At 44.1% G+C, this 27,920-nt stretch overlaps 1 pseudogene; it reads right to left on the reverse strand.

Moving 5' to 3' along the window:
* Nucleotides 1-27,920, reverse strand: LOC136503773 (disease resistance protein RGA5-like; annotated as a pseudogene).

A 27,920-nucleotide genomic window follows, 5' to 3' on the forward strand; every position in this document is an offset into this window, starting at 1 on the left:
CTATGCTTCTCGCTCTGTCCTCTCCTGGTCGGTGGCTTCAAGTTGGCGGCGCAAGTGTTCCACTTCGGCCGTCAGTTCTTTATTGGTCGCCGTGATCCCTTCAATCTGGTCAAAGCACCTCTTTCGGTACTTTGCAGTTTTCATCAAGTCCTGCATATAGACAAGCTAAGTCAGACAGTTCGACTACATAACAAGGTCAAGTGGCCAAACCAGACATACCTGGACTTCTGTCACCAGACGCTTTGCCGCTCGTTCGACTTTTAGGGTCTCTTCGACCTCGGGGATTTCTTCGTGCATCACCCACTCGTCGTTCCGCCAGCGCGACACATATACATGTTGTCGCTTATCTTGGGGACGGCCCAGGACTTCTTCAACTTCGTCCTCTTCAGCTTCCTGTTTAGGGGGTGGCGCTGGTCTGGAGTCTGTAGTCTCCGCGACCACCATGGCTTTCCCACGAGCCGCTGCATCGGCAAGAGTGCTCTGTGCCGCCTCCGGCTACTCCTCCTCGGCTTGGTCTGTTTCCCTTGGCGCCAAGGTATCCACCTCAGCAGGATTAGTGCTCAGAACACTTATACTTGGCTGGGCTATCTTCTCGACCAGCTGCTCGGGGACTGTCGTCGGGCTGCTCGGCTGCTGAGTTTCCGGCGGAGTTTCTCCTACAGGTCCCTCCACGGCTGGCTGCTGGGTAGTTTTTTCCGCCATTGCTGGCGAAGTTGTGCCGCACCCAGCCAGTTGGTCGGGATCTTCGGTGGACGCCGACCTAATGTATCAGAGAAAAGTTCAGAAGATAATAGTATTCAATACAAGTTACATGCCTACATCAAAGTTATAGATACTTACAGCTTTGAAGCGTGGAATGATGTGGCGAAGGAGCGTCTCCTCGACCGCCCCTACTCCGCATGCTCGGTAGGTTCCACTGGAACTTTTTCCACCACCGGCACAGGCGTCAGGGTTTGATGCTCGACATTTCCCTCGTTTGTCTTTTGTGTGGCAGTGGTCGGTGATGCGATCACTGTCAGCACAGAGGAGCCACCCTGCTCCGTCGACCCCATTTGTCTCCTCCTCTTTCAAGGGACAAGCTGGAAGATGTCCGCATCCTCTGCTTCGTCGTCCGAAAGGGGGAAGATGGCTTGGCGTCGTTTGTTGGCAGCCAGACGCTTGCCAGTGGCTCTGGTCGATGCATTCTCCACAGCCTCGAGTGCTGCCCAGTGGACGTCGTCGGTCCTGGAGCTGGTCTGGGCGGCTGGGCCGGCAACTTGCGGGTAGTCCACGCCGAGGGGTGAAGACACGAACACTGCTGCCCGGTCACAACCATTAATCTGAGACACATAACGGAGACAACAGTCAATTTCTTGTTACAACATGACTCTACAGTTAAAAGGAAGCATCATTTACCTTTGGGGGGAGGTCGGGCCAGCTTGAAGGCGTGCTCGATGACGTTTAACCGGACATAGTTGGGATCGGCCAGGTTGAACAGCTCCCCAATCCTGGCTTTGACTTCTACCTTGTCGAGCACCTCTTTCCTGGTCCTCGTTGGATCTGCGCCTCCTTGGTACTCGAAGCCAGGATGAACCCTCTTCTGGCAGGGCTGGATTCTTCGGCTGATGAAGTTCCCGACCACGCTTGGCCCATCAAGCCTTCCCCACGGGATCATCCCGAGCAATTCGGCGATCTGCTCCAAGTTCTCGGGCTTCTCCGACCAGCTATTTTTCTTCTCTGGAATCAGCCCCACATCGCACAGGGTGATGGTGTTCGGCTCTTCACGGATGTAGAACCACTTCTTGTACCACTCGTCCAGTGAGGTGTTCTAGGGGCAGTGCAAGTATTGGGCCTTCATACCATCGCGCAGATTTAGGTAGATGCCTCCGGCTATCTTGGAGCCACTGCTCCCTTTCTTCCGAAGACAGAACAGGTGGCGAAAAGAGGTCGAAATGAGGCTGGAAGCCACCATAAGCCTCGCAGAGATGGATGAAGGTGGAGACAAGAAGAATCGAGTTGGGATGCAGATTGCAAATCCCAATCTCGTAATACAAGCAGAGACCCTGAAGGAAAGGGTGCACTGGAATCCCAAAACCCTGTTTGAAGAAGTCTTCGAAAACCACAATCTCACCTAGTTGTGGATCGGGGAAGCTTTCTCCTTCCGGCGCGTGCCATTCCGCGAGTGCCTTGTTGTGGAGCACTCCCATGGCGACGAGGTCTTCGATGGTCTGCTCATTGCTCCACGACTTCCACCACTCCTTCACCATGACTCCGCCTTTCTTCTGGGCGTCTCTCTTCGCCATTAGTCTATCCTTACTAAGGGGGTGGATGCGGTGGAGAGGGGGTTGGCGATGATTTTCAGAGGAATAGGTTTCGGCAAGAGGAAGAAGAAGGTTGCGGCGGCGAATGACAATGGGGAACGGTGTGAGTAACTTACCAGATCTACATTATAAATAACAAAGAGCTCCGTCGTTTCATCCACCCAAGATTCTTGGGAGACGTGCGCATGCGTAGTAGACGGTTGTTCACACCACCTCGAGATCTACGCCAATAAACGCGCCCCTTCGTTTACAGTGTACGTGCCTCTTCGTTGATAAAGTGAGAGGGCCCACACTGACGCACCTCCATACAGGTGCCAAGCGACTGTTTGCTAGAAAGAGTAAGAGGGCAGAATGCCGTGCTATACCTGTCTGCTTTTTTGACCAGACGTGTCAGATTGGACTTGGTAGAGTAAGGAGACAAATAAATACACCAAATAATAGTACAAGCGGCGCCCGTGATCGTGGATTGCCCTGACCACTACTGTGCTCGGGGACTGCCCAGACCACTACTGTGCTCGGGGACTGCCCAGACCACTACTGTGCTCGGGGACTACCCAGACCACTACTGTGCTCGGGGACTGCCCAGACCACTCCCGTGCTTGGGGACTGCTCCAACCACGGGGACTGCTCCGACCACTGCCGTGCCTGGGGACTGCTCCAACCATTACCGTACTCAGGAACTACTATGACCACTGCTGTGCTCGGGGACTCTCCCGACCACTTCTTGGAGATTGCTCTCCTCGGCTACATGTGATTTGTACTCACATACAGTTGAGAGACATTTATTTAGACCTTGCTACAAGGCTCCTACTTCGCCTTTCCAGCAAGCTCGGGGACTACGTCGGTACGATGCACCTGCCGGTGCATCTTGCTTTGCCTGTACGGCAATTGGATTCTTAACTTCAGCGGAAATTCTTTTTAGACCCTGGCACCACGTGCCTACGTCACCTACTACCAGGTTCGGGGACTAAGTGGGCAAACTTCACCTTGCGTTGAATGTGTTTGTTTAATCGACCCCTGTGCTTTGAATGATTATAAGGATTATTAATGTGCTCGGGGACTGTCCCGACCACTGCTTGAATAATGGTTCTCCTTGGCTATATGTGGTTTGTACTCACATACAGTTAAGTGATATTTCTTTAGACCTTGCTACAAGGCTCATACTTCGCCTTCCAGCAAGCTCGGGGACTACGTCGGTACGATGCACCTGCCGGTGCATCTTGTTTTGCCTGTATGGCAATTGGATTCTTAACTTTAGCGGAAATTCTTTTTAGACCCTGGCACCACGTGTCTACGTCACCTACTACCAGGTTCGGGGACTAAGTGGGCAAACTTCACCTTGCGTTCAATGTGTTTGTTTAATTGACCCCTGTGCTTTGAATGATTGTAAGGATTATTAATGTGCTCGGGGACTGTCCCGACCACTGCTTGAATAATGGTTCTCCTTGGCTACATGTGGTTTGTACTCACATACAGTTAAGAGACATTTCTTTAGACCTTGCTACAAGGCTCATACTTCGCCTTCCAGCAAGCTCGGGGACTACGTCGGTACGATGCACCTGCCGGTGCATCTCGTTTCGCCTGTACGGCAATTGGGTTTTCAACTAAACTAGGAATTCTTTTTAGACCCTAGCACCACGTGCCTACGTCACCTACTACCAGGCTCGGGGACTAAGTGGGCACACTTCACCTTGCGGTGAATGTGTTTGTTTTTCGACCCCTACGCCTCTGATGTTCAAGGATGCTGTGCTTCAAGACCATTTACATTTTTTTTTCAGAAATACAAGTGGGCACACTTCTCAAAACAGAAATCTTTTTCTTTTTTCTTAAGAGCACTATACATTCTTCGGACAACCTACTTCTCCGATGATGACGGTGGTCAGAGGCGCCAAGGACTCAAGCCTTACTTGTCGGAGAAGGTTAAAATGACGTGTCGCAGCATAATACATGATGCTCGGGGACTAGCTGTGGGGGTATTAACCCCTATACCCTTACGGCTAAGCTTAGGCTGACCCGGATCGACGGGTCCGGTCCACCCGAAAGACGACGTGCGGCCCAGCTAACCTGATTGGAGTCCCGCACAAGGAATCAAGACGGATTTGGTGATCAAGCAGGATCTTGGTCGGTTAGAATAGGAATCTTTATCCGGCCACATATGGCAATTGTAACTAACTAGGATTAGTTTTCAGATCTGTAACCCTGCCCCCCGGACTATATAAGGCGGGCAGGGGACCCCTCTAAAAACATCTCTCATTGACATACAGCAATACAAATCAGACGCATGACGTAGGTATTACGCCTTCTTGGCGGCCGAACCTGGATAAAACCTTGTGTCTGTCTTGCGTCACCGTCTTGTTTGGGGCTTGCGCATCTGTCTGCCGATAATCTACTACCTTGGGTATATCCCTAGGTAGACTGCCGACCATATTTCGTCGATATTGTGCGAAAGCTTCTCAATTTTTTTCACAGTCTCCACGTATGATATCAGGAGATCTTGATAAATCTCGTCATTTTCAGACTTCGTTTGTTTTTTTAGAATTTAAAACCATTCGGCCACATGTTCGTGGTCGTGTTTCCAGAACAAAATGTTCGAAATTTCTTTTCATTTCCCGAGTAAGGCCCCAAAATGGACTCAATAACATAAATATGATTTCTCGACTTAATTTATTCCATTATTTGAATCACTTGTAGTTCAAATTTGACTTAAACCAAAAAATTCCTCTAAATACAATAAATTAATTAAATATAGCAATCGAGAAATATACCAAATTTTAACTTGTAGTACCACATGTTGTATATGGAGAGTAGAAAAAGTTTGGAGGGAAGAAGAGAAAAAAAATTATTATTTTGACGAGTGCTAATAAAAAACACTCGGCAAAAACATTACTTTGCCGAGTGTCACTAAAAAACACTCGGCAAAAATATTATTTTGCCGAGTGTTAACCAAAAACACACGGCATACCTTGCCTTTGCCGAGTGTCTCTAACGGGACACTCAGCAAAGTTCTAACGGCAGGGCAGCGCACCCAACGGCCGTCACATGGCCGCCGCACGCCCAGCGCACGTGCCTCTACTTTGCCGAGTGTTCGTGTTTGCCCAGCATTTTGTTGTAGGTTGCCAAGTGTTTTTTTATTAGACACTCGGCAAAGTTGGGTTGTGCCGAGTGCTATATGTTTGCCGAGTGTTTCATTTAAAACACTCGGTAACTAGGATATTTGCCGAGTGTCCGATGAAATGCACTCGGCAAACCCTCAGGCACTCGGTAATTTTACTTTTTTCGGTAGTGAGTATTGGTGACAAAGGTAAGCGAGGTTATAAGCTTGGCTAGTTCCAAACATGGACCCATTGTTCCAGAAACTTTTACGAGATACTCTGAAGGATCAAGATCAATCTGCAAGATAATGAGAAATACAACAATATTCAACACATGACCTGCAAGCATCTTGTGCAAAACACACACATGACCTGCAAGCATGAATGAAGAAGGGGAAATTAAGGCTGGATTACTCACCGTTGAAACTGGGGTATCAAGACCACATGCACCCCACGGGCCAGCAACGCGCGGCCACCCACGATGATCAGTGTATGAAAATCCAAGTGAATATATGACATTGCCATGGCTAATTTCCACCTTTACCAGACGGTGGGGTCGCACCCGCGGGATGCCACGAGCCCTTCCTCCATTTCCACCAAACGGCCCAATCTTGGAAAGTAGGGTCTGAACACGGACCAACAACCAAGAGATTAGAAATGAGATCGAAGATGAAAAAGGAAAACATAAACAAACCAACACATGCATGCATCACTACCGGACTCCTTGAGTTTACCGAGTGTCCCAAACACTCGGCAAAAGGCATAAAACACTCGGCGAATTGTTCGCCGAGTGTAACACTCGGCGAATTACACTCGGTAAAAAATGACTCAGCAAAGACGTCTTTGCCGAGTGTTTTTTGTCGGGCACTCAGCAAAGGCTTTGCCGAGTGCCGGACACTCGGCAAAGGGCGGACACTCTGCAAAGTTGGAACCGAAAAAAAACCCAAAAAAAATGAGAATTTTTACCCAAAAAAATGTAATTTTTTTAATTGATGGAGGCCCCCACTGGTCAGCGCCCATCCATCTCTGGCTTTTTTCGCGTAAATTTCACGGCTATGCGGCCGACGAGATTCGAACCCGAGACCTCCTGCTACGCACAAACCTCCTTTACCACTACACCACACTGTCACTTGTGTCTAGATTCCGTTTTAGTTCCCAATATATTATACTAAATCGAGTGTAAATTGTTTGTTTGAGGCCCTAAACGAATTCAAATAAAAAAGTTGTGAACTACAAAGTTTCATAACTTTTCGAGATCTACACTTTTAGTTTAGGAAGTGTTTCCATTCGAGGTCATTTACAAAATTTGAATTTTAAAATTTGGAAATTCAAACGCAGTTTTGCATGACAAGATGTTTTCAAATCAAAAAGTTGCCAACTACAATGTTTCATAACTTTTCGAGATCTACAGAGTTTATTTTGGTTGTTTTTCCATCCAAGGTCGTTTATAAAATTTGAATTTTAAAATTTTGAAATTCAAACGCAGTTTTGCATGACAAGATATTTTCAAATCAAAAAGTTGCCAACTACAATGTTTCATAACTTTTGGAGATCTACAATTTTTATTTAGGAAGTTTTTCCATCCGAGGTCTTTTGAAAAATTCAAATTTTAAAATTTTCAAATTCAAATGTCGTTTTTCATGACAAAATGATTTCAAATCAAAATGTTGCCAACTACAAAATTTCATAACTTATCAAGATCTACAAAGTTTATTTTGGTCATTTGTTCATCCGACATAGTGGTAGTAACATTGTTCACAAATCATATATATCTCTCTTCTACTTTCATGAAACTAATATAAGAGATATGAGAGATGTATATTTTATGAACAACGTTATTGTCGCTTTGTCAAACGAAGAAATGACCAAAATAAACTTTGTAGATCTTGAGAAGTTATACAACTTTATAGTTGAAAAGTTTTTCATTTGAATTCATTTAGGGCCTAAAAAATTGCTTCGAAAAACTGATTTGTCGAGGGCAAAAAAATGCACACGGCAAAATGCCTCTTTGCCGAGTGCCAAAACATAGGCACTCGGCAAAATACGGCTTTGCCGAGTGCCAGAAAAAAGGCACTCGGCAAACTGAGAGTAAATTGCTTGTTTGAGGCCCTAAATGAATTCAAATCAAAAAGTGGCCAACTACAAAGTTTCATAACTTTTTGAGATCTACAATTTTCATTTAGTAAGTTTTTCCATCCGAGGTCGTTTGAAAATTTTGAATTTTAAATTTAAGAGATTCAAACGTAGTTTTGCATGATAAGATGATTTCAAATCAAAAAGTTGTCAACTACATAGTTTCATAACTTTTGCAGATCTACAATTTTCATTTAGGAAGTTTTTCCATCCGAGGTCTTTTGAAAAATTCAAATTTTAAAATTTTCAAATTCAAACGTCGTTTTTGCATGACAAGATGATTTCAAATCAAAATGTTGCCAACTACAAAATTTCATAACTTATCAAGATCTACAAAGTTTATTTTGGTCATTTGTTCATCCGACATAGTGGTAGTAACATTGTTCACAAATCTTATATATCTGTCTTCTACTTTCATGAAACTAATATGAGAGATATGAGTGATGTAGATTTTATGAACAATGTTATTGTCGCTTTGTCAAATGAAGAAATGACCAAAATAAACTTTGTAGATCTTGAGAAGTTATACAACTTTGTAGTTGAAAAGTTTTTCATTTGAATTCATTTAGGGCCTCAAAAATTGCTTCGAAAAACTGATTTGCCGAGGGCCAAAAAAATGCACACGGCAAAATGCCTCTTTGCCGAGTGCCAGAAAAAACACTCGGCAAAGACGTATTTTGCCGTGTGTTTTTGTTTGCCGAGTGTATTTTTCTGGCACTCGGCAAACACGGTCTTTGCCGAGTGCCCGATAAAATACACTCGGCAAAGCCTCCGGCACTCGGCAAATCGCCGGTTTCCGGTAGTGCATATATATTGCAAGCTAATTAAGAGATTAGTAGTAGTAAATAAATCGATACATCTTCGTTCTGATTGCTTGGTTGCGGATGCTCATCAATGATCTCTTCCTCCTCATCAGGCTGCATCTCTTGTAAGAAATGCCTTTTCAAATCAAGAGTTGGACAGTTGGGATTCAGGTTGGTTGCATTGCGCAATGCAGCTTCTGCATCATTTACTTCCCGGGGACTGGCACAACGACACTCAATTTCCACGTTCAAAGTCTTAAGGGCGGTGAGATTCTCCAAGTTAAAATTGAAATCACCATGAACATCTTTTGTCTCTGCAACATCAAAGCAAAGATATAGCTTAGCTTCTGCATGGTCCTGATCTGAATACCAGCCCCACTGCACGACTTGCAAACTTGAGGTTTCCTAGACACGAGAATGCTGCTGCATGGGCTCCACTAATGCCAGCTACACTGCGATTGATCACCAACCTGCTTGTTTCAGTGGCTTCCACCACTTCCAAATCCATAGAACGAAGTGCGGGAAGACAAGCAAGGATTTCGACATCTGCCTGCCGCAGTGTCCTTACCATGATGGACAAGTCTGAGAGGCTGGAGAGCGAGGAATTTATCCACCTTGGCAGTGTGGAGAATGTGCTCAACTCTGCCCACACAGTCCCTTCCCTCAGTATATGTTCAGTTGGCTCACGGGGAGATGCTGTGAATCTTCTGAGGCATCTAGGGATCCAACCTTCTATTTGCAGCATGAAATCCAAGGACAAATCTGGAGCCAAGATACAAAGATCTTCGAGTTGCTTCATCACATTCCGCAAACACCGGAGCAAACGCATCTCAAGACTCTTGTCATATTTACTACGGAGTAGTGAAATCTCTTGCACCCGCAGTTTTGTAAACCGAACCACAGTGGATGGCAGTGTTTTTATCCAGGCCCCGCTTAGGTCTAATGTCTGCAACAACTGTAAATTTCCAATTCCTTGTGGAAGGTCAATGCAAACAACATCATCATAGTAATGATAAAAATGGTATGCCCGACTTAGCCTTAGATACCTCAAGTGAACCAGATTTTCCACACCCCTGATGCTCCGTTTGGTGCACTGTTCTAATTCCAAGACACGCAGTAGTGGAAAGATGGAGAGGGAAGGCATGGAATTAATAGCACGCGAGGAGACAACGAGTGTCCTCACATGAGGCAACCTTTTTGTAGCCTGAGGTATGCCATGCTCTCTCTCGCTGTTTCGGAGAGAGATCCGATATATGCTGTCTGGCTCAAGTGGATCAGAAGTCGTCTGACGGCCATCCAATGTGTTGACGAAGTATTCTTCAGCTGACAATAAATTAATAAACGCAAGTACAAAATCGTGTACTTTACAAGCTCTGGCCCACCCAAGAGCATCCACATCTCTTGGTTGGATCATACTCCTCTTAATAAGCTCGTTGAAGTACTTGTCTCCTAATTCATACAGGTTGCCATCTTGTCTTCCACGAACTAAACCTTCGGCTATCCATCTCTGTATCAAGTCATCTCTCCCAATTATATGGTCCTCCGAAAATATGCTCAGGTACAAAAGACAATCTCTTAGCTGTGCAGGCATATCACGGTAGCTAAGAGACAATATGAACTGCATGTCCTTCACACCACGATCATTTTCGAGCCCAGTACTAATTGACTTGTAAACACTATACCACTGATCCTCAGTTTGTGGTTTGTTTGCAAGTAGACTAGCTATTGCAATGATAGCTAATGGCCAGCCTTCGCACTTCTTTAATATCTCATGTGATACAACCTTTAACTCATCGGTAGGGCATCCGTCCTTGCCGAATATTTTGTAATAGAACAGTTGTTCAGAGTCACCATGAGAAAGAGGTTGCAGATCATAAACTCTACCATCAACTTTGTCAGAAGAACGACGACATAACTCAGCAACATCAGCATTGCGAGTTGTCATACTTTACTGCCAAGTTTATTTTCGATGAGAGCACACTGGATAAGTTGCCATGCTTGTATGTCCCATACATCATGAATGAGAATCAAGTACCTACGACAGTTTTACAAAAGCGTTAGAAGTTAAAATCAACTGGTATCTACTTTCAAGTTGAAATGTGCACTGGAGAACCCACGGACTGACTATATTAGTATTACTAATTGGTGGCGCCAACACCCAACAGAGTCTCTATTTATATATAAGGAGTGCTAGCTAGGAAAAAAAGATAAACCTTTGAATTTCTCACAAATATAAAAAAGGTTGGCCACCAATTTGGCATTAGCTATGGATATTTAGCTATTGGATCTAATTCTATCTAAAAATTACCCGCTTTTGGCATTATAAAAAAACAACATTAGATACTCCCCTAAATCTATATCTAAGTTACACACCTATTCGATTATAAAACATAATCTAAAAAAACCCATAGATTTGCATTTAGTTGAGACCTTAATTTAAGTTATGGTGACTCTTCACTATGAATAATCTAGATTTTTACTTCCAAACTTTGATCTTATTAGAAGCTACATATTTTTTTAAGACAATTGAATCTAAGAACTAGGGGGCCAGACATCTTTAATCTACACTAGTCTCCTCCACTGCCGAACATGTTGGATTTCCTTTATCAATGAATTATATGTATCATAGTATTTTTTTATAAAAAAGTTGACCGATCACAATTATAGTGTCAATATATGTCAAAAGGTATATTTTTTTTCCAAAACAAAAACTTACATAAATTATTGGCATCTATATATTATTATATAGTTTAGATGAACCTGTAGTACATGTGTCATTGAAACCATTTTTCATGACTACTAAAACATACAAATATATATTTACTGCTCAAGTGCTCATGCATTCATGTATATTTGATTTGCCTGATAGCACATACATGTATTTTTACTTTATGTTGCCTTCTTATATATTAATAGTGATGGTAGAATTTAGTAATTTAAAAACATATATAGAAGTAATTTATGGTTATTCAAACTATTTTTCTTATTAACAGATGTGATAACTTAGTTAGACATAGATTTGAGGGATATTTTTGTTTATTTGTAATCATGGATAAAGCGGGCAATTTTGGATGCAAATTTAAGAGATCACATAGATTATCTATCATAATTGCAGGGTAGACAATTCAGCTATAGATTTAGGGAGGGTTACAATATGTTGTGTTATATAATGGCAGGGTGGATAATTTAGATGTAGATTTATGGTTTCTGAATGCTATTTTTCACAATAGAAGAGATGGGTATTTTTTAGAAATAGAATAGATATCCATGGCTATTATTATCAATGGTGATTAAAGTCTACCGAATTAATAAGTAGATCTTTCTAATTTTTGCGAGAAGTTTGAGATTTTTTTTCTTGAGCATCTCGTGAGGATTAACATGGACACTCAGTTGGGGCGGTAATACTACCTTTGTCTTCAAAATATTTTCTATTTTTACTTTGTCCTAAGTAAAACTATACATAAAGTATCACTATTTATGATACCAAATAAGTACGATTAAATAAATCATGAAAAATATTTTATAGTATGTTTGTTTGGTGCCATAAATGTTTATAATATTCTTTGCAAACCTGATCAAATTTAAGATTTTGATTAACGACAAAACTATAATGAAAAGTTTGGGGGGAGGGGGGGGGGGGGCACAGGCAGCAGTAAGATTGGTAGTTTAAAGTTGCAAGACGATTCTTTGGTGAACTAAAGGCATGTATACCAATTAGAGTGTTTGGTCCCTAGATTATGGTTGGTTCAAGTGAGAAATTCCTCTCTTATTCTTTAATTTGGCAAGTTGGACAACCGGTTGGGAGCAAATTGAACTTTCAATATCTAAAAACTGGCCCCAAAACCTGGTCTCACTTGGATTATAAGATTACGATAATTAGAGATTTTGATTATAATAATATATCATATAACCAATCATTATTATAATCACGGTGTTTCCAAATAGGGCCTAAATATCACAATGAAAAAAAGGCATCCGTCTTTATGTAATTCAAGGGAAAACCTGAAGGCCGGGTGCTGCATTTTCATGTTCTAAAAAAATAGAAGTAACTGATTATATATAATCTTGAAAATCGTGATAAAAATTGGAGGCATCTTAAGGCTCCATGCTGCACTACGATGTAATATGATAATTCCATGGGTTTGACCGTTTGAGCTACTTTGATAAAATCTGGTGTTTGACTATGACGGACCATGATCCTAAGAGTTCCTCATAGAGTCATAGGGCCGACTACTCGACAAGGAGATGGGTCGGCTCACGGTTTGCCTAGAAGGCAGGGAACAAGGTCGCGTGCCTCCCAAGGCAAGAATGACCGATCTAGTTGGATTATTGAAAAGTCTATCTCTGTAATATGATTAGAACTTTTTTTTTGTTATAACTGACTAGGACTAGAACTAAGCACCTGCCCTCTATATAAAGAGAGGCAGGAGCACCCTCTTGTAACATCATCATACAAAGCAATCTAACGCAAGGCAACATGCCACACTGGACGTAGGGTATTATGCTATTCAGCGGTCTAAACCAGTATAAATCGTTGTCTTTGCGTTAACCATCGAGTTCAGCTTACGCCGATCCCCACCAATCCTCGCTCCGTGTAACTCCGTAGCAAGATTGCCGGTCATCAGAGCTGGCATGCCAGGTAGCTAGGGGCTTTCTGCAAAAAGATGATCGGAAGCTCGATGGACCTCAAGATTCACATGAAGTTCACGGCGGGATTGACCTTCATCTTTGGTTTATGGGTCTGCACGGCGGACAATGATAGCAAGCTCCATAGTCACCTCGTGGAACTATGGCAGACCAAGCTTCTCCAGCTCTTCGCCAAGACGCGCTAGAAGATCTCGTCGAGAATTTCGATGAATTTTCGATTTCCAGTCCTACCCGGACGCGGAAACAACTCAAGACGTTCGAGTCCAACTCTGGACATGACCAGGTTTCCTGAGTAGGCTTCTAAGCCATCGGACAACGGATATGCTATCCACTCTGATCATGAGGAGGAACAAGAAGTCCCTCCGACAAGCACTTAGCAAGGCCTAGTCCTTGTCGCCACGTCAGAAGGGAGGATCGTACATTGGCCAGGCGACTAGCTACTCAGGAATCCTTCTCGTGTACTCGGCATGATGGCATCACGAGCATACCAAGTCGGAGTTACGCTCTCCTCCATAGCGGAGGCAGCGGCCACTGAGCTCGATCTGCTCCGGCACTACGACCACTGAGCTCTGCACCAACAGCACGACCAGCTGTGGTCATAGCCGGAAGGCCTTCATCATCCCAGACATCACTGAAGATGACGAAGAGGAAGCCGACGTCTCTGTTGACGCGGCTAGTGTTGCTGGAGAGTCAGAGGCCGATAAGGCTCGTCGACACAAGAAGAACAAGCAACGTCAGTAGCCATGCTTCCGTGCCCAGAAGAACGCGAGCGATACATCGCCGAACAAAGACGCCTCAAGGAGGGCAGATCGAGAACGGGAATGCCGTCACCGTGAAGTCTTCAACAGCTCCATCGCGCGCAACCTGGAATCCGACTTCCAGGAAGTCAGAGGTCGCAAGATCTACAGCACTCCTGATTCCTGTGGAGTGGCTTATGGCCCAAGTCTGTGGTCAAGTCACCAGCACCAAGCGTTCGTGCGCGTGTTGATCGGCAAGGCTGCATGGGTGTTGTGTCGGTGTGGGCTATAAAGCCAGCATGTAAGCGTTGTGTGAGTTGCTCTGAGTCATGTTTTGATTAACAGAAGCCAAGATACGGGCGTTTGGCACCGTGGCGTTCGTCGCCGAAAAATCTATCTTGCCTACTGTCCATCTTCTAGCTCCGTCCAGCGTGAGCTAGAGTGACCCGGTTCCAACTATCGGTATCAAAGCCACGGTTAGGGAGAGGAGAGCCAGCTGAAGGTGTCGACATCGAAGAAGGTTGGAGACTCGAGCCCTAGCAGCCTCCGCCCCGTACGGTCATGGTGGAGTGGGTCATCGGCGGCATGGCAGAGATCCTGGAGCCAAGGGAGGTTGAGTCATTGATGACGCGCGTGTTCGAGCTCGCAATGGAGTCCATTGACAGGGTCGACTCCGTTCGTGTGTGCGACGTGCCGATGTGTGTAGAGTCCATGCAACGTGCGTGCTCCACCTGGTCTCGTGCATGCATTCTTGTGTTGAGTCACGTTATTTGTTAACGTGTTTAGTCACATCCATGCATGTAGATTAGGCATTGTTTGGCGATGCCGCTGATGAACCGACGCTCTTTTGTAGGGTGAGACGTGGTTTAGGGGGAGTTTGTTGGAATAAACCACGCCATGTTTGGTTGTGGCGTGTGCGGCTGCATGCATATGTGCATGTGCTGAGTCAGTGTTGGCCAGGTCCTCACTAGCAAGGTGACCAACATGTCAAATCTTACGGATAAGCATCTCAAGAACTTATGAGAGAAGTCATTGTCTTCCACCTTCTCACCAAGTGCTTTGAGATCATTGACAAGCATTTCCATCCGATGAAACATGTTCGACACACTCTCATTGTCGGTGCAGAAAGTGACCAACTAGTGAATATTTATAGTTTTGCTGTACGTTGTGATCGGAGGTGGCCTAGCACTCAATGACACATGATTTATACTGGTTCGGGCAACGTGCCTACATCCAGTCGGGGTCGGTCGGTGACTTTATTCCTGAGCCCAGGTTCTCAAAGTTTGCAATGGGGTTACAAACGAGAAGGAGAAAGATGGGGTGTGCAAGAGGTCCGGTCGGCTCCGGTCGGAAGGGCCGAGAGTGACAGGAACTTCGCTATGAGCTAAGTGTTCAAGCGAGTGCTTGAGGTCCGAACCTGATGGTTCTGTGGTTGTGAGCTATCGATCTAAGGAACTCTGATCAACTGGGATCGGTCTCTCCCTTTGTTGGAGGAAGCGCACCCCCTTTTATAGATGAAGAAGACGGCTTTACAAGTAAGAGGGAAAGGGTGTGTATGCTACCGAGCCTTGTTGTCCACGCCTACCGAGCCTTGTTGCCCACACCGGCGGGTACCAGATAATGGTAGGCGCCTACAACACTGTTGATGTCACTATAGAATGTCAGATGCATACGGGAGGCCGTGCTGCCTTTTTCAGGGATAGTGGATGTCGGTACCTACAAATATTGTTTGATGCCTAGAGGCATGTGAGGAGTCTCGCTATATTCACCTGGTACGGTAAATCCTGACGCCCATACCGCTATTGATGCCCAGAGGCACGTGGAGGGCCTTACCGTATTGGAGTTTTAGCGGCCCCTACAATACTGTAGAGGGAGATGTCGACGCCTACAATACTGTTTGTGTTAGGTGGCTGCAGAGTACTGTTCCATGCAGGGTATGGTCCCTGGTATAGTGGTTTTGACTTGTGAGCCTTGCCTTGCCTTTCTCCGCACGTCTTCTGGTTCCTACCGAGCGGGCGTCCCTGGTCGGATGGCTCCAGTCGGCTCTGAGTGCGCTGGTCAGAGAAGAGCGGTGAGCAGGGTTCCTATGAGCCCTAGTCGGAGGGATGCGGGGTCGGAGTTGGAAGTAGCGCTTTGGGCCAGACCTTCAGATCGGAGAGGGCGTCCGGAGGCGGCTGGAGGCCGAAGCAAGTGCTCTGATCGGAGTGGTGGGCCCAAGGGGTCGACGAGCGGGCGCCGCTCCTTTCGGTCCAGACCTTCTGGTCGGCGACTGGGCTGTCCTTCCGGCCTGTTGTATTTAGACTTTTGGGCCGAGCCTTAGCGCGGAAGCCGGTCCCTGAGGGACCCCGGGTTTATGAACCCGATACTCATCTTCCTTCATCTTGAAGCTAGCAATTTTTTTCTTGAGAATGTATGCCTTTCCACCCTTTATTGCCTTGGTGCCCTCAAATGATTCTTCCAACTTCTTTCAAGCTTCGTGAGCCATCTCAATGTTCTTGATTTGTTCAAATGTCCTCTCATCAATAGCATCATGAATAGCACTAAGAGCAATATCATTGTTTTGGAGAAGCACTTCTTCGGCCGTGGTGGGATTCTTCGGATCGGCTATCTTAATTTTGATCTCCACCACCTTCCACACTCTTCTATTGATTGACTTGATATGAGTGGTCATCTTTGACTTTCAATAAGAATAATTTGTGTCATCAAATTGCGGTGGTTTTTTGGTGTTGTTGATTTGAGCCATTTTGACACCAAAGGTTGTTAAGCCTCAAATCACGGTGACCATGGCTCCGATACCACTTGAAAGGTCCTAATGGCTAGAGGAGGGTGAATAGTCTATTAAAAATTTTACAACAACACTGAGGTAAGTGATTAGTAAATAAGATGGCGGAGTGAATTTTGCGCTAGCACTACACTTGTGTTGCAAGCCACCTACCCAATTCTAAAATCTATGAGTTCTAGTATATCACAACAAGGCTTAGTCACTAATTTACACCTAGGTGAGCAAGCTAGCAAGAGAACTACAACTAAGAGCTACACTAACTAGTTTCAATTACCACAAGCTCTACACAAGTAAAGACACAATGTAATACAAGAGAGTGGTAGAGCGGTATGCCGTCGTGGCAAGTGGTCAATCAATGAATACTAATAAAAACCAAGGAGACAATCAAGACACAATGATTTTTCCTCCGAGGTTCACTTGCTTGCCAGCAAGCTAGTCTCCGTTGTGGCAATTCACTAACTTGGAAGTTCATGTGCTATGAGATGAGGATCACACAAGCCACGAGCAATCCACTAGAGTACCTTTTGGCTCTCCGCCGGGGAAAGGTCAAGAACCCCTCACAATCACCACGATCAGAGCCAGAGACAAACACCTTCCTCCGCTCGACGATCCTCGCTGCACCAAGCCATCTAGGTGGCGGCAACCACCAAGAGTAACAAGCGAAAACCGCAGCGAAACACGAACACCAAGTGCCTCTAGATGCAATCACTCAAGCAATCCACTTCGATTCACTCCCAATCTCACAAAAATGATGAATCAATGATGGAGATGAGTGGAGGGGCTTTGGCTAAGCTCACAAGGTTGCTATATCAATGCAAATGGCCAAAGGTGTGAACTAGAGCCAGTCAAACGCCTTATATAGGCGTCCCCTCGAAATAGAGCCGTTGGGCACCACGGGTAGCTCACTGTGTGGTGACCGGACACACAGGTCAGATCGATTGGATGTTCAGCCCCCTGTGTCCAGTAATGGGATCGCTGCCACATGTCATAGCTTCAAACGTGCACCATCCGATCCCAATGGTCAACTCGATCACGCGCTAAAATTAATGAATGATCGGACGCACCATGCTGAGATCGGACGTGGCCGCCCAACGTTCGCTCACGCCCTCACCCGAGGCACCAACCTAGCGACCTGACGTGCTGATGGAATGACCAGACGCTCCAACAATGAGGAGTCCAGTCACTTCCAAAGAGCATCTAGAGGGATTTTTTGAGACCGGACGTGTCCGCTTAGGTGTGATCGGACCCAGGCCAGAGTCTGGTCCTTCTTCTCCTCTACGCGCCACCGCTTCGTGACTGACGTCAGCGTACGCCACCTTCTAACCGAGGGTGGCCTTCACTGCGCGCCACTGACCATACACGGCTACTGAGTCCGGTCACTGCTGGAGCAGCGTTCGGTCACCTCGAGAGAGCCCCTTCTTAACTCCAACTTCGCTACCCTTGATTAAATATGTCAACCACCAAGTGTATCACCTTGTGCACATGTGTTAGCATATTTTCACAAATATTTTCAGGGGTGTTAGCACTCACTAGAATCTAAATGCATATGCAATAAGTTAGAGCATCTAGTGGCACTTTGATAACTGTATTTTGATACGAGTTTCACCCCTCTTAATAGTATGGCTATCGATCCTTATCTCGATCACTAAACTAAAAAAAGCTCCTATCAAGTTTCACCTTTGCCTTGAGCCTTTTGTTTTTCTCTTTCTTCTTTTCCAAGCCGAGCACTTGATCATCACCATGGTCACACCATCATCATGATCTTCACCACTTGCTCCATTACTTGGAATGTGCTACCTATCTCATGTTCAATTTGATAAACTAGGTTAGCACTTAGGGTTTCATCAATTCACCAAAACCAAACTAGAGCTTTCACTCTCAACTTCAATGAAAATGAAGAAAGACCCCAAACCAAAATCACCCAAACCAACTGGTGGTTTGATGATCTAGAGAAGTTCCTGGGCACCAAAGAAGACCCATGGAAAGGACAAAAATCGAATCAGACACTGAGAGCTCATAAACACTCGAAAGCGGGCAAGGTCACTGCAAAAGTCGGGCTAGCCTACATCCAAACCTGATCAAGCCTACTTCCTAACCCAGCCTAGCCTAGATGCAAACCTAGCCAAGCTAGGATGACAACCCAACCTAGCCTAGATGCTAGGTCGGCTAAGCAGCCAACTTCGACAGTTTCAACAGCCGAAAACCAAACTTCCAAAAGGTGAAATACATTCAAACGAAGTCCGATAGGGCTAGAATCTTGCAGAAACGTTCCCTAGGATGTTTAGAAACTATCCCCAGAAGATCAACTCCAAAAGATCAAGGGAACTCTATATATCGAAAAATCTCTCTCCAAGATCAGGGTTTTCTCAACTTTCATCAAAATCCCCAAACTTTGTGCTCATGAGGAAACTACCAAATCTAGTTGGTAGACATGTTCCCTAGGGGTCCTAGCACGTATCCATCCATCCTAATCGGTCTCAAATCCTAAAAAAATGAAATCCCACAAAATACAAGAGAAGGGGGTTCAAAAGAGCGAAAACTGAAACAAAACAAGAACTCGATAAGAACTCAGATCTTAGCCACAAATTTTAGAGGTCAACTTGCTTTATTTCAAGTGCCAACAAGATCTGGTTCATGCAGAGGCCATGTTACACAGCAAAGGAATCACTCTCTACACTGCGGATCTCCTACTAGTGCTTAGGGGAATGAAAACTAAAGACTGGGAAACCTAAGGAAATAACAACTAGAGAGATGGGATGGTTATTATGAGCAGCCATCCTCGTATTATAGAGTTATTACACAACCCCTAACATGCCCTTAGATATTTTAGCTGAACTCATATCCTCTTGTTCATTACTTGTGCTAGTGTTGTAGTTATTGCTCTTGTGCTAGTTAGCTTGTCTAGCTAAGTAGCTTTGCTCTCTAGCTTGTGTAGCTTGAGTGGTGAAAGTTTAGTGCTAGTGTAGCTTATGTTTTGTGCTTGTTGCTCACTAGTATGTATAGGAGCCTCCATCTGTTTGCTTGACTAGTTGTATAGGTTTGTTTAACCTTGCTAACTAGAATTATATAGGAGAGCTCTCACTAGCTGGTCAAGACACACCTTGCTTAGGATCATTTGTAAGGTGCTCTATAATTTAGATAGACGAGTGTAGTCGAGGCTAGATTAAATAGTTTAATTTCATATTTGCTTCAGTTAGCCAGCATGATTAAGTTTATAAATGATTATTCACCTCTGTCTAGTCCGCCATCTCGACCTAACACCTCAACTATGTGTCAGGTTTGCCAAGGCATTGGGATGCGCCATATATATATGATCTGGTTGTGACTTCGTGACACTCGGTGGATCATCCAGTGCGGCATATTCTGACATATTTCCTTCTGACCATTGGAAACTGGCATCGTATGATCCAGTGTGACTCCATGACCCAGTGAATCATCTAGTGGTGTATGTGTCTACAGACTTTGTCCAATGGCTCGCATGGACCTCACACCCTATATATGTGCTTTCTATACAGTATGTAAAAAACTCAAATATCTGCCAGCACCCCCCTACAGACACTGGATGAACGCACGTTTGTGATATGAGTTCACAGACGCACGTTCCCAACATGCGTTTGTAGTAAATCACCGACCGAGGTCACCGGTCCGGCAGAGTTTTAACATGCGTCATAAGCGCTTACTATAGACGCGTGTTCACAGGATGCATCTATAGTTGGACGACAGACGCGTGTTGTGTTTTCCATATCTCAGATCACAGGTCGAATAGCTACATGCGCATGTAGTAAAGACACATCTGTAGTTATATGCCAAATTACAGACACGTGTAGTGAAGATGCGTCTGTAGTAAGGTTCAACATTACAGACGTGTGTTAAGGACAAGCGTATGTAGTATGATTCTTAATACAAACGTGTTTATAAATTCTGTCTATAGTATGATTCTTACTACATATGTGTTTTAAGAACACATGTCTGTAGCAAAAAGTTATTATAGACGCATCTTCGTAACACGCATCTCTGGTAAGGGGTTGCTATAGATGCGTCTTTACTCCCACCAGTCTGTCATAAACCTAATCATAGACGCGTGTTTGTATATCATAGTCACGTGTTAGTAACACACGTTTGTAGTATAAGCTTATTACAAACACGCTTTTGCGCGTCTGTAATAAGCCCTTATTGCAGACGCTTTATTACAAACGCACCGAAGCGCATCTGTGATCGATGTGCCTGAATGCACGTCTGTGATGTGCTTTTTTTATATATTGATCGCTTATTTGGAGCTGCTCTTTCACCCTAGACATCTGGCATATATTGAGAGGGTTTGTGAAATATGAGAGATAGATCCAAGCCTAGATTGCTTCTTGTGAGAGTGTACCTTGAGTGCACCTAGTGTTCTTGGCTTGGCCATCATTTTGGTGTTGCTTGTTACACTTGGTGTTTGTTGGCACCTAGATAGCACAGGGGAGGACTAGATGACCTTCTCGATGGGTTTTCTTGTGGGGAGGTTCCTATTGGTGTTCACAATTTGAAACTTGCCATTTTGGAGTCGAAAATGGATATTCACTAGTGAAGACTAGAGACTTCATGCATGATTCAAGGGAGCAAAACCAAGCCTTAGTTTCTCTTCAGTTCTCCAGCATGAATTGGGGAGCTATGGCAACAACCTGATACCACAAGAAAAAATATAGTTGTCGCTTTGTCTCACTTTACTTCTTGCCCATTACTTTCTTGTCTTAGCATCGTTCTTTGCTTATTAAGTGTAGGTTCAATTGTGTAGCAACTAGCTAGGATTGCATGATAGAGTCTGTTTAATGATAGGTTTACTTTCCTTACCTAAGAACCATTCTCTTAGTGTGAATCTTGCTAATGATATGTTTAATATGATTGCTCTAAGGACTCATTAATGTGATCCTTTTAGTCTTATTTGTCATGAAGTAGTTTTTGTATAGACTAATATTATTGCGCTTTAAATTTTTACTGTCCAATTCATTTGCCTCTTGGATCATTTCACTAGTAATAGAACATTAGTATTGGTTGTTCTAAACCTATTTTCACTGGCATTTTTACGAATAGCCAGTGTGAAAGGCTAGTGAAAATCGTGAACTTCACTACGTAAAAAATGATTTTTAGCAACGGTTTGATTTTTTTGTAGGGGCGGCTGGTGATGGAGCCGCCCCTACAGTGGCGTGCTTGGGTGCCCAGACACCAGCCGCCCCTATAAATGGAACAGCAGGGGCGACTGGTGTTACGAGCCGCCCCTACAAATGGCCTTGTATTTATAGCCGCCCCTACAAATGCCCCCCATATAAAACATATGCAGCACCTTCTTCCTCCTCGGGTCACTCACTCCAACCCGTGAAAAAAAGGTGGGGAGGCCTTGGGCACCTCCCAAAAATTGTTCTACTAAGGGGGGAAGGTTTTGGTCCTAAATCTTTTGGTGGAGAGGTTGTAGAAGGTAAGAAAATGCTATTCCATACTTTTTTTGAAGTTTTAATGGTTGGTTAGTGAGTAATTAGAGTTTTGTTTTTCTCTCTCTTCTATGGTGCTTGAGCTACTTATGAAGCAAATTAGACCCAAGTTTTAAATGTACTAGGGTAATTAGGGAGGGGAACAAGACCATACCCTTATTTGGTCCATGTTTCTTGATTTTAGTGAACAATTAGTTAGTTTTATGGATGTTTCATGTGCATGTGGATCTAGATCTAGGGTTTGGTTTTTTTATTAATTTCATTTTTGTAAATTTATGTTTGATGAAATTGGACTAGGGTTTGTATGAAAGATATTGGGTAAAGTATAATTGTTGCTAATTGTTGTCTTTGAAATTGTTTATTGTAATCAATAATTATATATTTTAATTATTTATGGATAACTGTGCCATTAATTAATTTTCCTTTACCATGGTGTGTTTGTATGCTTCATGTAATTATATTAGATTTATATTCATATATATCTAAAGTATATACAATTATTCTCAAGTAATTATTAATTTGTTTCATTTTTATATATATCTGAATAAGTAGTCCTTTAATGTTTGTTTTGTTGTTGTTGTAAAAGATGGAGTACAGGAACTCTTGGATGTATGGTTCGTTAAGGTTCAAGGCAGGTTTTCGTGAAGAGGTGGATAAATTTATTGAAGCCGCAAAGAAGCATGCAACGACATTGAAAGAGAATAAGGATACAATTATTTGCCCATGTAAAGATTGCAAGAACCGTATGGCATTGACAGATATGACTATCATCAAATCACATTTGATTATGCGAGAATTTGTTGAGGACTACATAGTGTGGATTCATCATGGTGAAACGGTTATTGTTAACGATGAGGATGAGGAGGAATACGACGACGAAACTATAGAATCCCTGTCCCAATATTCAGCAGAGCTTGATGCACGAATGGATTTCGAGTTTGGCAATGAACAAGGTGGTGATGCTGGTGGTTGGGATGGTAACGACGAAGGTGGTGCCAATAATGATGGTGGAGCACGTGTCGGGGATGAAGATGATTTGGAGGACATGATTCGAGCCCTTGGACCAGAGATTTTACTAAATAGCCCGAAAGGTCTAGAAAATTTAGAAAGGGTGACAAAAGCATCGAAGGAGACTATGTATGGTGTAGAAAAGGGTTGTCCGACACATTGGACATTGCTACGTTTTGTGCTTGAGCTACTCATCCTGAAGGCTAAGTACGGCTGGTCAGACTGTAGTTTCAATGATCTATTGCATCTCCTGTCATGGGTGCTGCCACAACCAAACTCAGTTCCCACCAACACATACCAAGCGAAGAAGGTCATAAGTCCATTGACAATGGGGGTTGAAAAAATCCATGCATGCCCCAACCACTGTATACTTTTTCGTGGTGAAACGTTCAAGTCACTGGATAAATGTCCCCGGTGTGGGGCCAGCCGGTACAAGAATAATGACCTTTACGGTGGGGACAAAGCCTCCACGGGGAAAAAGAGGAATAAGAAGGGTACAAAAAAGATGGTACAAGAATCTCAACCCCTAGAGGACACTCCATTAGGCAACGATGCAAAGCAGAGAAGAATTCCTGCCTTGGTAACGTGGTACCTGCTAGTGACCGGCCGCTTGAGACGTATCTTCCTAAACCCTAAAGAAACCGCACTCATGACATGGTGGGATGATGAGCGCAAGGTGGATGATGACAAGATTGCACACCCGGCTGATTGTAGTCAGTGGCAAAGGTCTGATGAGAAGCACAAAGAATTCTGCGATGACCCAAGGAATGTACGGTTTGGCTTGAGAACCGATGGAATGAATCCCTTCAATGAGAGGATGAGCGACCATAGCACATGGCCAATGATCTTGACCAAGTACAACATCCCAACATGGTTGTGTCAGAAGAGAAAGTACCTTCTCCTCACTATTCTTATTTCTGGACCTAAACAACCAGGCATTGATATAGACGTGTTCCTCGAGCCTTTGATGCAAGAAATGGAGAGGCTATGGAGGCATGGGGAGCAGATGTACGATGCGTTCCAAAAGGAGGACTTCATATGTAGAGCAATAATATTTGTTACTACCAATGATTATCCCGCGCTATTTGCTTTGTCTAGACAGATCAAACGGAAGACAGCATGCTTGGTTTGCTTGGATGGTACTACATGGGTGTACCTAGATGCATCCAAGAAGATAGTTTACCTAAGGAACCAACGCTTCTTAAAGACAAGTCACAAGTACCGCAGCAAATTGTTCTTTAGATTTTATGACAACGCCCCAGAGATTGAACCCCCTCCGGAGAGACGTCATAACGGAGAACATGTGTACAGAATGGTGAAAAACATACGCGTCGTCTATGGAAAGAAGAATCCAGACGGGACGAACAGAGATAGAAGCACACCTCCTGTCGAAGGAGTACCTTTCAAGAAATAATCGATCTTCTTTCAGTATCTGCCTTATTGGCTAGACTTGGAGGTCCCCCATGCCATTGATGCTATGCACGTGCAGAAGAATGTCTTTGAGAGTCTCATTGCTACCTTGATGGACACAGGCAAGTCAAAGGATGGTCTGAAAGCATGAAAAGACATGGTGCAGCTAAACGTGATGCCATAGCTTCACCCGATACCTGAGGCTAATGGAAAATACACTCTGCCCGTGGCGTGCTTCAACCTAACACCAGACGAGAAGAGAGCTATATGCACTTTCCTGAGGGGGATCAAAGTCCCGACTGGGTTTTCAGCAAATGTGAAGAAGCTAGTGTCGATGAAGGACTTGTCAATAACACACTGCAAGGCTCACGATTGCCATGTGATGCTGACAGTGTTTCTACCTAATGCAATCAGGGCTATAAATCCAGAGTTCTTGAAAATGGCCATCACCCGCATGTGCTACTTCTTTTTGAAGATCTCACAGAAGACAATTAGCAAGCAAGAGCTGAGTGACCTACATGAATTTGTGGTGGAGACACAAAATCAACTGGAGATGTGTTTACCTCCTGCTTTTTTTAATATAATGCCACATCTCATGATTCATATGGTTAATCAGATACAGGCGCTGGGCCCTTGCTACTTGCATGAAATGTGGTCCTACGAGCGGTTCATGTCGGTTCTAAGTCGATATGTGTATAATCGAGCATACCCAGAGGGCTCCATGATAGAGGGTTACAGTACTAAAGAAGTCGTCAAGTGCTATCAAGAGTACCTAAAAGTACAGAAAGGGATTGGTAAACCCGATTCTCGTCACAAGGGTAGGCTGGCTAGGAAGGGCACCAGTGGTAGAAAAGTGTTCATCGACCATGATTACAAAGAGGTGAGTCGGGCGCATTACAGTGTCTTGCAGAGTACACAACTAATGCAATCGTACATTGATGAACACATGGCTATCATTATGGCAGAGAGAAATAGCCGTTCGGATGATTGGGTCATGAAACAACACAAGCAATGACTAACTACATGGTTGAAGGACCAAAACATACCGCCTGGAGAAACCATAGACTCTATTACCATCAGTAGGTTAGCGGAGGGGCCATCGAGATAAGTGACATCTTGGAATGCTTATGACATCAATGGGTATACGTACTATACCCACGCAAAGGATAGTAAATATGTGAACCAAAACAGCGGCGTTCGAATAGAGGCTATCGATGGATTGGGGTGAAAGATCCAATACTTTGGCATCATTGAAGAGATGGGAACTTGACTATGGAAGGGATATAACGGTGGCCCTGTTTTGATGCCGCTGGATCAAACAACACCAACTGAACGAGATTGGATTGAGAGTCCTGGACCTCGAGAATCTAGGCTACCAAGATGACCCTTGGGTGCTCGCTTCACGCGTCGCACAAGTTTTCTATATGTCTGACCCACAAAGTAACCTTCCCCCGAAGAAGAAGACAAAGCACGTGGCTACCTCCGGAAAATAGCACATTATTGGAGTTGATGGCGTGGATGATGTTGAAGCTTACAATAACTACGATAAGATGCCGCTATTCATAGACTTTCCTAAAAGGATCAGTGTTGTGGAAAAGAACCTCCCCAAAGACATAATGCCATGGGAACGAAAATGTGTCAAGGGGAAAGTCGTTACAGCGGGCTAGCTATTTGTTGACGTGTAGTGTTTGTGTAAGTGTGCGTTTGTAAGACTTCATTTATGCATGCGTGTGAGACTATATATTACTACTAAAACTTTATGAGATCTTGATGAGTTATACAACTTTTATATTCATCACCTTTACAGCTGAAATCATTTAGTGTTTGAAAATCAGGTTTGAAGCTGTCATTTTCTGAAATTTAAAATTTGAATGTTCAAAATTAGTGACAAAGATAGATGACTAGACTAAAATGATAGAGCATGATTTTAGAAAAATTTAGGGAAAAAACCATCATATTTGGAGTTAGTATGAGGGAGAAAAACTAGTTACAAGTTTCAGCTACAGATTAAAAAGATAAATCACACTTGTTCATCATTGATCATCATGAACAGCTGTGATTTTTCTTTTTAATCTCTAGTTAAAATTTGTAACTAGTCTTTCTCCCTCATACTAACTCCAAATGTGATGATTTTTTTTCCTAAAATTTTCTAAAATCTTGCCCTATCAAGTTAGTGTGTTGATTTGGTCATTCTTTTCATTTGACAAAGTTTGAGCACTTCAAATTTTCAAATTTAAAAAAATGATAAGTTCGAACGAGATTTTCAACTATTAAATGATTTCAGCTGAAAAAATGGTGAATACCAAAGTTGTATAACTCATCAAGATCTACAACTTTTATTTTGATCATTTCTTCATCTGACAAAGTGATACTAAACATTGTTCATAAATCAACATGTTTCTCGTATAGTTCATGAAACTATGAGTCATATGTGAATTTATGAACAACGTTTACTAATACTTTGTCACATAAAGAAGTGACCAAAATAAAAGTTGTAGATAGTGAGGATTTCAACAACTTTTATGTTTACGACTTTTATTGTTGAAATCATTTAAGGTTTTAAAATATTGTTTCAAGTTGAAATTGTTTGAATTTCAAAATTTGAATCATTCAAACAAAGTCACATAATAAGATGACCAAAATAAAAGTTGTACATGTTGATGAGTTATTCAACTGTTATGTTTACAACATTTTCATTTTATTTCATTTAATGTCATAAAATTATAGTTGAAGTTTTAAAATTCAAATTTTTAATTTTTTTTTGTTTTCTATATTGTTTTGACTACAAAATATAGAATTTATAATTTGTGCATATATAGAATAATACAAAATATTATATTTGTGCATATACATATTTTTTTATATTACTTTGTGTTTTTATGATATAAAAACTATAGAATTTATAATTTAAAAGAACAGAAAATATTTGTAGGGGCGGTTGGATCAGAAACCGCCCCTAAAAATGCATTTGTAGGGGCGGCTGGATCAGGAACCACCCTTTGTAGGGGCGGATGGATCAGGAACTGCCCCTACAAATAGTACCGAGTATAAATAGCAAGAAGCGCACGGGTGTCATCGTCTGGGCGATGTCTTCTTCCTCCGACGCCGACAGGCTGCCCGCGCCTAGGGTTTCCGCCGTAGGTCCCGCGCCCGCCCACACCAGCCCCCGGCGCTCTCGGCGTCCTGCACCCGCGCCCGCCCCCGCGCGCCGACCCCCAGCGTCCCGCCCCCGCATGCCCCCGGCGCCCTCCCCCATACACCGACCCCCGGCGTCCTGCGCTCGGCCCCAGAGCCCGCCCTCGCGCGTCGACCCCTGGCGTCCCACCCCAGCACGCCCCTGGCGTCCCACCCCACGCGCCGACCCCCGGCGTCCCGCGCCCGGCCCCCGGTGCCCGCCCCCGCACGTCGACCCTCGGCGTCCCACCCCCGCACGCCCCTGGCGTCCTGCCCCCGCGTGCCGACCCTTGGCGTCCCGCCCGAGCACCCCGGCGTCCCGCTCCTGCACGCCAGTGCACATCGTCCATCTGGACCGGTAAGTATCAT

This window comes from Miscanthus floridulus, chromosome 14 (genome assembly GCF_019320115.1).
Source record: "Miscanthus floridulus cultivar M001 chromosome 14, ASM1932011v1, whole genome shotgun sequence".
Lineage (NCBI taxonomy): Eukaryota > Viridiplantae > Streptophyta > Magnoliopsida > Poales > Poaceae > Miscanthus > Miscanthus floridulus.